This window comes from Stegodyphus dumicola, chromosome 1, assembly GCF_044657685.1.
Source record: "Stegodyphus dumicola isolate Sdum_Otavi_A_Nest chromosome 1, ASM4465768v1".
In the NCBI taxonomy this organism is placed as follows: domain Eukaryota; kingdom Metazoa; phylum Arthropoda; class Arachnida; order Araneae; family Eresidae; genus Stegodyphus; species Stegodyphus dumicola.
In genome coordinates, this window is record NC_140768.1 from 285,599,262 (window position 1) to 285,609,810 (window position 10,549).

The following is a 10,549-nucleotide window of genomic DNA, read 5'->3' on the forward strand; positions in this document are numbered from 1 at the left end:
ATCTGTATTTTGGTGAGTGATATTACTTTTGTTAACGTCCAAGCTAGAAGCTGCGGTAACTGAAATCAAGTTAGTCAGACGTTAAAAGTTGTCTTCTATATTGAGCTCCTTTTTAATATTTGAATTTCTGAGAACCCGCAATAAGTGGTGGCTAGTTTTTGTTAAATTTTGATGGTACTACAAGAAATAGTTTTTAATGAACCTTTTAATGTTATTTTCTACCTCCTTTCTGCATGCCTTCATGGTGTAACGGTAGCACACTCAGCACGTACTCGAGAGATTTACACTCATGGTCCATAAATTAAGGATAATTCGGAGTCACACGGAAATCGAACTCTAAAACAAATATGTCACCTGTAAAATCATTACACACATCTTCAAGAATCACATGCAAATTTCAGGAAGTAACCAGATGACACCGATGGTACGTCACAATGACGAGAGTGTAAGAGAGTGATATATAAGGAATACAGGCAAAGAAGTAAAATTGTTCGCAGGCGCTTTATCAGCATTTCAGTGCAATAACCGAATAGTTATGACACAAAGGACGCATTTGGATGATTTTTTACGTGGTAGAATTATCGTCCGCCTGGAATGTGGGCGTACCCAACTGAAAGTATCAGACAAACTTGGAATTCCCCAGAGTGTCATCTCTAGGCTTTGGCAATAATTCCAAGATGATGGTAATGTAAGTAGACGTTACAGCACAGGTCGCCCCAAAGTTACAACGCCGAATGAGGACCAGTATTTGGCAGTTACTGCCAAAAGAAACAGGCGGAGCACAGCCTCAGACCTGCGTCAGCTCTCTTCAGCCACTGGTACGACAATTTCAAGGCAGACCGTGTACAGACGCTTAGGGCAGGTTGGTCTATATGCTCGTAGACCTGTCAGATGCGTTCCACTTACTGCAACTCACTGTCACCTGCGGTTAGCCTGGAGTAGAGAGCATGCATTGTGGACACCGCAACAGTGGGCTTGTGTGATGTTTTCCGACGAGTCCAGGTTTAGCTTGCAGTCTGATTTTCGCCGGACTTTCATATGGAGAGCTCCAGGTACCCGTTACCACAAAGAAAACATCAATGAACGACACCGTTACGGTGGTGCAGGAGTGCTCGTTTGGGGTGGAATTATTCTGGGTTCCAGAATTGACCTGCATCTTCAAATTGAAACCATGACAAGCCAAATCTATCGGTACGTCATTCTGGAACAACATGTACGTTTGTTTCGGGGCGCCATGGATGCATAATTTGCGTTTATGGATGACAACACTCGTCCTCCGCGTGCAAACATCGTAAGCGAATGCCTTCAATCGGAGGATATCACCCGTATGGACTTTCCAGCATTCTCACCGGACTTGAATACAGTAGAGCACGTGTGGGATATGCTTGGCCGTCGATTTGCAGCTCGTCAACCTCCTCCTACATGTCTACCGGAACTTCGGAGAGCATTGCTTTTGGAGTGGTGTAATATCCCCCAAGATGAGATCGATAATTTGATACTCAGCATTCCTAGGCGTTGTACGGACTGTATTTCATCGTCTGGGAGACATACAATGTATTAACAATCATACCAACCATGTAACATTAGTTTTTTTGTAAATAGGGTTTTTTTTTTTTTTTTTTTTTTTGTAAATAGTTTTTTTTTTTTTTTTTTTTTTTTTTGTAATTTGCTCCAGGGAGCAAAATCGCTATTTTTTTTAATACTATCAAACATATAGCATCTTTTTTGCTCTTTACGTTTTGTTTAATGATTATAGCGTAAGAAAATGTGAAAAAAATGCTTTTGATTTCTTGTAAATCTATCTAGTTTTCTATTGTTTAAGTTTTGATACATTAATTGAAGAGAATAGGAATCTTTTGGCTGACGTTAAACTCTTTTTAAGCAAAACTAATAAATGTGTAAAGACCTCAGTTTCAAACGGGATTTGCACCGAGAGCCTCATAGTTGCTCTTAACTAATTTAAGAGGATTTCTACTTAAAAGTAATGAAACTGGGATGTTGAACACTAAAGCCATAGTGCTTTAAATTATGCAATTCTGTACTATGAAGCATGTGTATTTCTCGTTACAAAAATCAATCAGTTTTTTACCTTCGTAAACCGTTTCTTCTGCTAAAAGAAATTACAGTAAAAACTTTAGTAACCGGCACCCAATTTACCGGCAATATCAAAATAACGGCATTTTTGAAAATCTAGATTTTGAGATGAGAAATTTTGAGATGAGAATAATGTGTGTAACGGGCTAGCCATCCGAAGATTAAATGTTGAAATCATTTGTGTTATGTTTCCTTCGCCTAATGTAACAAACATTATCCAACTAGTGACTGAAAGAGTTATAAAGAATGTAGAGACGAACTATTGATCCCTTTTTAATTCAAGTAATTTGAAAGTAATATTCACGATTTTCAGAAACAATTCGCACTGAAGAACGCCATATTTACTTAGTCTCTTTCAGGGAAAGACATAAAAAACATTACTTTCGCTGTTGTTATAAATTGTGGTCTATGATCATATTCGTAAGTGGCAAGTCGAATGATGAAGATTCTCTTGGTTTCGAAACACATCCGACCCCCATGTCTTGTACCTTCGATCAACTTGCGTGTTCGAAGAAGATGAATGTTAGCGAAGAAGTGGTGCAGGCTTGGATGTACATAGCCAATTCTGCTTCGGTCATGCTTTCAAGATGAGGATGAAATTATTTCTCCCGCCTTCTTAGCATGCCTTCGTGGTGCAATGGTCAGCACGCTCGTCGCGTATTCGAAAGGTTCGAGGTTCGAGTCCCTGAGAGGACATTGCTCAGTTTTCACGTCTTCTGTTTCAAAACATCCTAATGTCTATACAAAATAATCGTATGAGTGAAAACAGAAAACAGAAGAGAAACACGCTAAGCGCAACATAAAATTAGTAACACAACAACTTTGAGTTTGGCGTAGATTTAGTCAAGAAGTCAAATCTCAGTCTTGCAGATGTCTCTGCTCCTGACGAAGAGGGACCTGTACCTGTTTGCCCTCAAAATCGATTGATAAAGTCTATGCCCAACTCAAGATTGTTGCGTTGCAAATTTTATAATCGGGTGTGTAGTGATTTGGAGGGTGCGATGAAGATGAAGACGAAGACGACACGCAGAAAGTTGCAAGAAAGGAAGCTGACAATAAAACTGTAGACTTTCTTAAGATTTCCAGAAAAATGTTCATTTATCTCCGTACATAATATTATGAAGCTTCATTGTATACACAGCGAATTTTTAAAACTATGGTCACAATCTTTGTAAGCAACCAGACATGCGAAGTCATGTGAATTCATACTATGACATTCATACCTTCCATATGGTAATAAATGTGGTAATTTTAAAATATTATTTAATTTTGTTTGTCTGAAATATAAAATTATGTTCTGTGTTTTAATTTTAAACAGTCTGTACGATCTTCAATATTATTTATTTAATTTGGCCGTTCGATAAAAAAAAAAACACTATCGAAGGATTTCGAATGCTCCAATATCTTAGGATGGCATTACAAAATATGGGAAAGTAAGTTCTATATACACTCATGTCCATAATTTAAGGATAATTTGGAGTCATGCGGAAATCGAACACTAAAATAAATATATCACCTGTAAAATCACTACACACATCTTCAAGAATCATATGCAAGTTTCAGGAAGTAACCAGATGACACCGATGGTACGTCACAATGACGAGAGTGGAAGAGAGTGATATATAAGCAATACAGGCAAAGAAGTAAAATTGTTAGCAGGCGCTTTATTTCAGTGCAATAACTGAATAGTTATGACACAAAGGACGCATTTGGATGATTTTTTACGTGGTAGAATTATCGGCCGTCTGGAATGTGGGCGTACCCAACTGGAAGTATCAGACGAACTTGGAATTGCACAGAGTGTCATCTCCAGGCCTTGGCAACGATTCCAAGATGATGGTAATGTGAGTAGACGTCACAGCACAGGTCGCTCCAGAGTTACAACGCCGAATGAGGACCGGTATTTGGCAGTTACTGCCAAAAGAAACAGGCGGAGCACAGCCTCAGACCTGTCTCGTCAGCTTTCTTCAGCCACTGGTAAGACAATTTCAAGGCAGACCGTGTACAGACGCTTAGGGCAGATTGGTCTATATGCTCGTAGACCTGTCAGATGCGTTCCACTTACTGAAACTCACTGTCGCCTGCGGTTAGCCTGGAGTAGAGAGCATGTATTGTGGACACCGCAATATTGGGCTTGTGTGATGTTTTCCGACGAGTCCAGGTTTAGCTTGCAGTCTGATCCTCGCCGGACTTTCATATGGAGAGCTCCAGGTACCCGTTACCACAAGAAAACATCACTGAACGATACCGTTACGGTGGTGCAGGAGTGCTCGTTTGGGGTGGAATTATTCTGGGTTCCAAAACTGACCTGCATGTTCAAATTGGAACCATGACAAGCCAAATCTATCGGGACGTCATTCTGGAACAACATGTACGTTTGTTTCGTGGCGCCATGGGCGCACAATTTGTGTTTATGGATGATAACGCCCGTCCTCCGTGTGCAAACATCGTAAGCGAATGCCTTCAATCGGAGGATATCACCCGTATGGACTGGCCAGTATTCTCACCGGACTTGAATCCAGTAGAGCACGTGTGGAACATGCTTGGCCGACGAGTTGCAGCCCGTCAACCTCCTCCTACATGTCTACCGGAACTTCGGAGAGCATTGCTTTTTGAGTGGTTAATATCCCCCAAGATCAGATCGATAATTTGATACTCAGCATGCCTAGGCGTTGTACGGACTGTATTGCATCGTCTGGGAGACATACAATGTATTAACAATCATACCAACCATGTAATATTTTTTTTTTTTTTTTTTTTTTTTTTTTGTAAATAGTTTTTTTTTTTTTTTTTTAATTTGCTCCAGAGAGAAAAAATCGCTCATTTTTTTTAATAATATCAAACATATAGCATCTTTTTTGCTCTTTACCTTTTGTTTAATAAATAAGCTTTACAAATAAGTCAAATTTATTTTGCTTCTAACTCTTCCTTTGCCTCATTTTGCATTATCCTTAATTTATGGACATGAGTGTATATATTCAGTTATCTTGGAAAATCTCTTATCCGGAACTGGCGCTATCCCGCTACTGTTACTATACCGTTACTGTACCCGTTACTGTCCCATTAAAAAGGTTTCTTCGGTCGAAGGATTTCGAATGCTGCAATATCTAAGAATGATATTACAAAATACGAGTAAATAAGTTCTAGATATATATATTTATATTCAGTTATCCAGAAAAATCTCTTATCCGAATTTGCCGGTTTTGGCCGGTTAAAAAGATTTCTTCTGTCGAAGGATTTCGAATGCTGCAATTTCTACGGATGGCATTACAAAATATGAGTAAGTACGAAATATGAGCAAGTTCTAGATATACATAATCAGTTATCCGGAAAAATCTCTTATCCGTAACTAGCGCTATCCCGTTACTGCCGGTTAAAAAGGTTTCTTAGGTTGAAGGATTTCGAATGCTGCAACTTCTCATATAGCATTACAAAACATGAGCAAGTAAGTTCTAGAAATATGTATTCAAGTATCCGGAAAAATCTCTTATACGTAATTGGCGCAGTCCCATATTGGCCTGTTAAAAAGGATTCTCCTGTGTTTAAAAAGTAAGTCTAGGAATTTGTCTGCACTAATAATAAATGACAGTAATGTTGCCATGCGTGCTTACCAAAGCGACGCAAATCTAATATCTTTATGAGATATTTTCTTTCGGTTATTTATTTGAATTACAATAGCCCAAACCCAAATACGTCGTCTTGAATAAAATTCTCATTAACGCACCGTTTTACGATCTCTGAAAGTACATACACCTTCCCCTCATCGTTCAGACATTTTCTCTGCCTCTTCCTAACTGAAATTCGCGTGAATTTTTATCGCCCGGTTGGTGGCGGAGACAAAAGTGTTTGGCAATCATCTCGCGACGACAGCTGACTCTTATCTTGGACACGACACGCACCGCCACCGGAACACTAAAAACGTCGCTTTTAAAACCCAAACCTAAACTGCTTATTCCCATTTTACAGCTGGAACATTTAAAAGAGGGAAATATATTTAGCCCCCGCTCGTGTTGGGTTCCGAACTGTGCGCCAAACAATGGGGGTGGCCGAACTTTGTGGGGCTGACAGCAGTTCCTCTCAAAATATATAAGTTTTGAAACTAACTGCTTGAGAAATGTTTGTCATTTCCAAGATGAATCTTCAGCCTCTACGCTTGGAGACCGTCGTAAAACACCGTAGTCTCAAGAATTGGAGCATTCCTACAAAATATACCTAGAATGGTAAGGAAAAGATAGAGTCCCTTTTGCGACGATGCTCCACTGTTTGGGAATGGATTTGTCTCTTTGAAAAGCTCCGTGTAAAATAATTAAAATTTGGAAAAGGAAAAGCGTAAGATATAAAATGGCATATTAAATTTCTTTGTTGATTTTCAAAACTTTATTCCTGTATTTTTAAGTTAGCTAATCATTCAGTCATATTTTAATCAGCATAGTTTCCAATGTATTATCCGAAACTGGAAAATAAAACAACATTAGTTCCATTTTAAATTAAAACTATTAGTTTTAATAAATCGTAGCATACTGAGTATTTTTAATAATTCATCAAATAGAAATAAATATTTTAAAAAATTACATCCAAATTTCAAACTGATGTGCAAATAAAAACCATAAAGAAATATTTGTCGCATCGTATGTCTTAATTAAAGCAACTGAGTAAATAAGACAACATCCAAAAAGAATCGAAAAATTACACTCCACTTCCTTTCAAAATAGAAATGCTAAGACTATGTTTCATCGACTATGATTCCAGCTATATCTCCAACCTAAAATCTCTCGGCAGATAGAAGCAGTTATTAATTTAACTACTAGAAACTGTAAAACTGTTCTGAACTAAAAATATATTTCTAATGGGAACTGAGGAGCAGTCTGTAACGACTTCTATATCTTTGCTGCGATATTGGCTTTAAAATGTTGTATCGTACATCAGTTTGGAGAAGAGCTAAAAACATTGTTATATATATTTTGTATGCTACCTTTATTAATTAATTATCATGTTCTTCGTACTTAAACCATAAAAGTTAGTTCAAGAGCAATATCGCAAAATAATTTTAAATTGAGCATATCTTTAGAATTTCCGATACACAGTCTCGAGCGCTCCAGATAAAAATGTGTTTTCTGTACAACGTTACCGTTGCTCGCTTTGAAATCGTTGACTTTGTTAATAAAAAATTCTTTAATGTTTCACAAAATATGCAATAGATAAAAAAACAAATTCCAGGTTTGGGTTTCCAGATGCCCATATATAGGTGGAGATGTGCGTTATTCAAAATTGGATGGCTCTAGGTGCCGTTGTTTTATCACAATGCTAGAAACATACCTACATTCATTCAGATTCTTCGTTATTTAATTTCTTTAAGTATAACACAGGGATCTAATATTTGGTGGCAACAATTTGAAAAGTGAAATGCCACAAAATGCCAAAACGAAATTAATAGCCCTTCTTGGCTCACGCCCTTTGGACTAAAAATGAAATGATTATTTTTTCACAAGCAAATATGAATTTCCTATTACAAATAATTATATTTGTGTTAATTATTGCTGAGATCATATAGGTTTTTCAGAGGAAAAAGTGTGAAAAATTCTACTATGTCCTTGGCAGAGTTCGAACTATGGAACTTCAAACGCTAGCTGATCTCTTTCTTCATAACAGCAAGCCAGAGGAACGCGATACTTCCTTATACAGGAAATGATAATATGATTGGCAATCAAAAGACTGATGACCTAACTTAAGCTGTAATGCAATTCATGAAACGGAAGAGTTTTCATCAAATCACCCAAAATAAATTTTAAAACAGTTTGACCTCCTAACGTCAGTGATCCCTTCTATTACCGTAGCTTAAGCTGAAAGCATGAAAAAGGACTTAAGCCGGTTTTCGAGAATTTTTTCAAAACATGCACTGCGAATACCATCACTGGAAACTGTGCGGTTTTAAAGACTGTGCCAATACTAAATGGTCTCATCACTCTTTGTAGTGTTTGTAGTGTAAGTGATTGGCTCATTCAGCTAGTGAAATGGAAAATCTGTGGTTCGAATCTCGGCGAGGGCACAGTTGATTATCATACTTCCTACTCTATAAAATCTAACAAAGTTACTAAACATTCTTTTTTATGCAAATGGAATAGGGGGGGAATAACCACAATGAATTTCACTTCGCGACTGCCTTTCCTAAGACAACAGTCTTTCGAAGTGAGCAAATTTTAGAGAACATGTATTAACATCTGCATTGAACTCAATCTTTATAACCATAGCGACACTCTGGCGCTAGCTTCACTTAACAGCGTTATATTTCGTTCATATTTATAACTCAGAATGCACAAAATTTATATCATTTGAAGAATTATCTAATTGTTGCCACATGTTCTATTCAAATACTATAATAAATCTAGAACGATGTATAAAAGAAATTAAGCAAACAAAGCAAAAAAAAAAAAAAAAGATTTTTCACAGACGATTGAGTATTTCTCATACAATTTATTCAGTTCTCACTTCGCGACAAGGCAAAAATGCATAAAAACTCAAAATATCTGTATTAAAATTTACGACGTAAATTTTAAACACTTATTTCCTCGAAAAAATTACAGAAAGCATTAAGTATGATTTAATTCGAATAATAAATGAAGGCGTTATCTTTGTTGTTGCGAAGCTAAGTTTCTCTAGATTGGCAACAAATTCACTAGTCTGCTGTTTCAAATGTAAACAAGCAATGGCCGCCATCAAAAAAATTATTATGCTTAGCGGCACTTGAACAACTTCAAAATTGTTGATAATTCTAAAAATATTGCATACAGATTTACTAAAGTCATTAAAACCTTAACCGGAAGATAAGAACAACATAATTCAATCATTTTTAAAGGAAAAAATGCACAAACATATAAGAGTAAAGAAGCTGAGATTAAGGAGCCGGGTAACAGAGTGGATATATATATAAATATATTTATATACGTTTGGTGCGGCCGATTGCAATCAAAATACGAGGTGCACATCTACCTGTTATAGGAGTCCTATATACAAAATTTCAACGTTCTGAGGTTACTCGTTTTTGAGTTATGCGAAATACGTACTTACGTACGTACGCACAGACGCCATGAAAAATTCTCTTCAGAATTCATTTTAAAGCAGTTTTATTATTTTTTGGAGGAATAGAGTCTTTTATTCTGTCCTTACGTACAGATGTCACGCAAAACCATCGTTAAATTGCATGCAATAGCGGTCAAAATGAATATTTTCGTTGAAATATGCTGCCCGAAACCTTTCGCGATTACAATACTTCCTTTTTACTTCGTACAAGGAAGTAGAAAGAGCCTCTACATGAAGATCTATGCCTGATTTTGAACAATAAATCTGATATGGATACCATATGACTTGTACGGCCTATTAAATTATGCACATTTTTGATGCATTGCATTTAAATTTATCTCTTCGAATTATTTTAACTTAATTAAACTATCCTTCAGGCAAATTGAAAATACACCAAAAATTTCAAATTTTGAAATTAATCACGCCGGTCGATTTTTGTCGTGTGAGAGTCAACTTTTTAGAATATTATTTTTTAGAGATTTTTTATTTTCTCAATTAATATTGCTTTTTTAGTTAATGTTATCAATACGTAGGCAAGAGTTACTCCCGCGTACCTCAAGGTCTTTAAACGGTATCTCATCTTTTGCGAGCTCCGCTGATTTATTATTTATTTGACTCTTAATAAACGATTTAAGTGACTCGAAATAAGTAAATGAAAAATTCGAAAGATCCTTTGGAAACAGGGTCGTTCCTAGCGGGGGTGCAGCTTGTAAAAATACGCGGGCGGTCAAAATTAGGGGCGGCCGGACTCTCGCGATACCACGCCTAAATATTTTAAATTCATTAAAGTACTTGTCATATGTAAGTACCTTTTAACAATTAGTCATATGTAAGTACTTATTGAATATGAAATAAAAGTTTTATTAATCATTGAGCGCTTTTTTTTTTTTTTTAATTTGGAGGCGGCAAGCTTAAGAAAGTACTCGGGCAGCCATTGGCCTTGGAACGTCCCTGTTTGGAAACTATGATTTTTTTGGATAAAAGTCCTTTATGAAAGTATTGAGAGCCCTTTAAGAGCCTTGGTGTACATTACCCTAGTCAAATACCTAAGTTGTTTGAGTAATGGAGGTAGTGCATAAAAAGCACGCGCTAATAAATTGGACAAAAAAACAATCTATTGCCATCCTTTTTATCACTAACAAGCGTATATCCAATGGTTACTGCGCAAAGCCTCAATGAATTCTTATTTAAATATTAGGAAAAAGCAACGATTAAAATCATGCTTGTATAGCATGAAAGAAATCATAGTAGCCAAATCGCATACGCGTAGAACTTTTCTGTTGTATAATGTTTCACTATAATTATGTATGTCGATTTTATGTCTGCTATTTTTCTTCTGCCATTTTATATAGCAGTGAACACAAATCTAATATAAAAG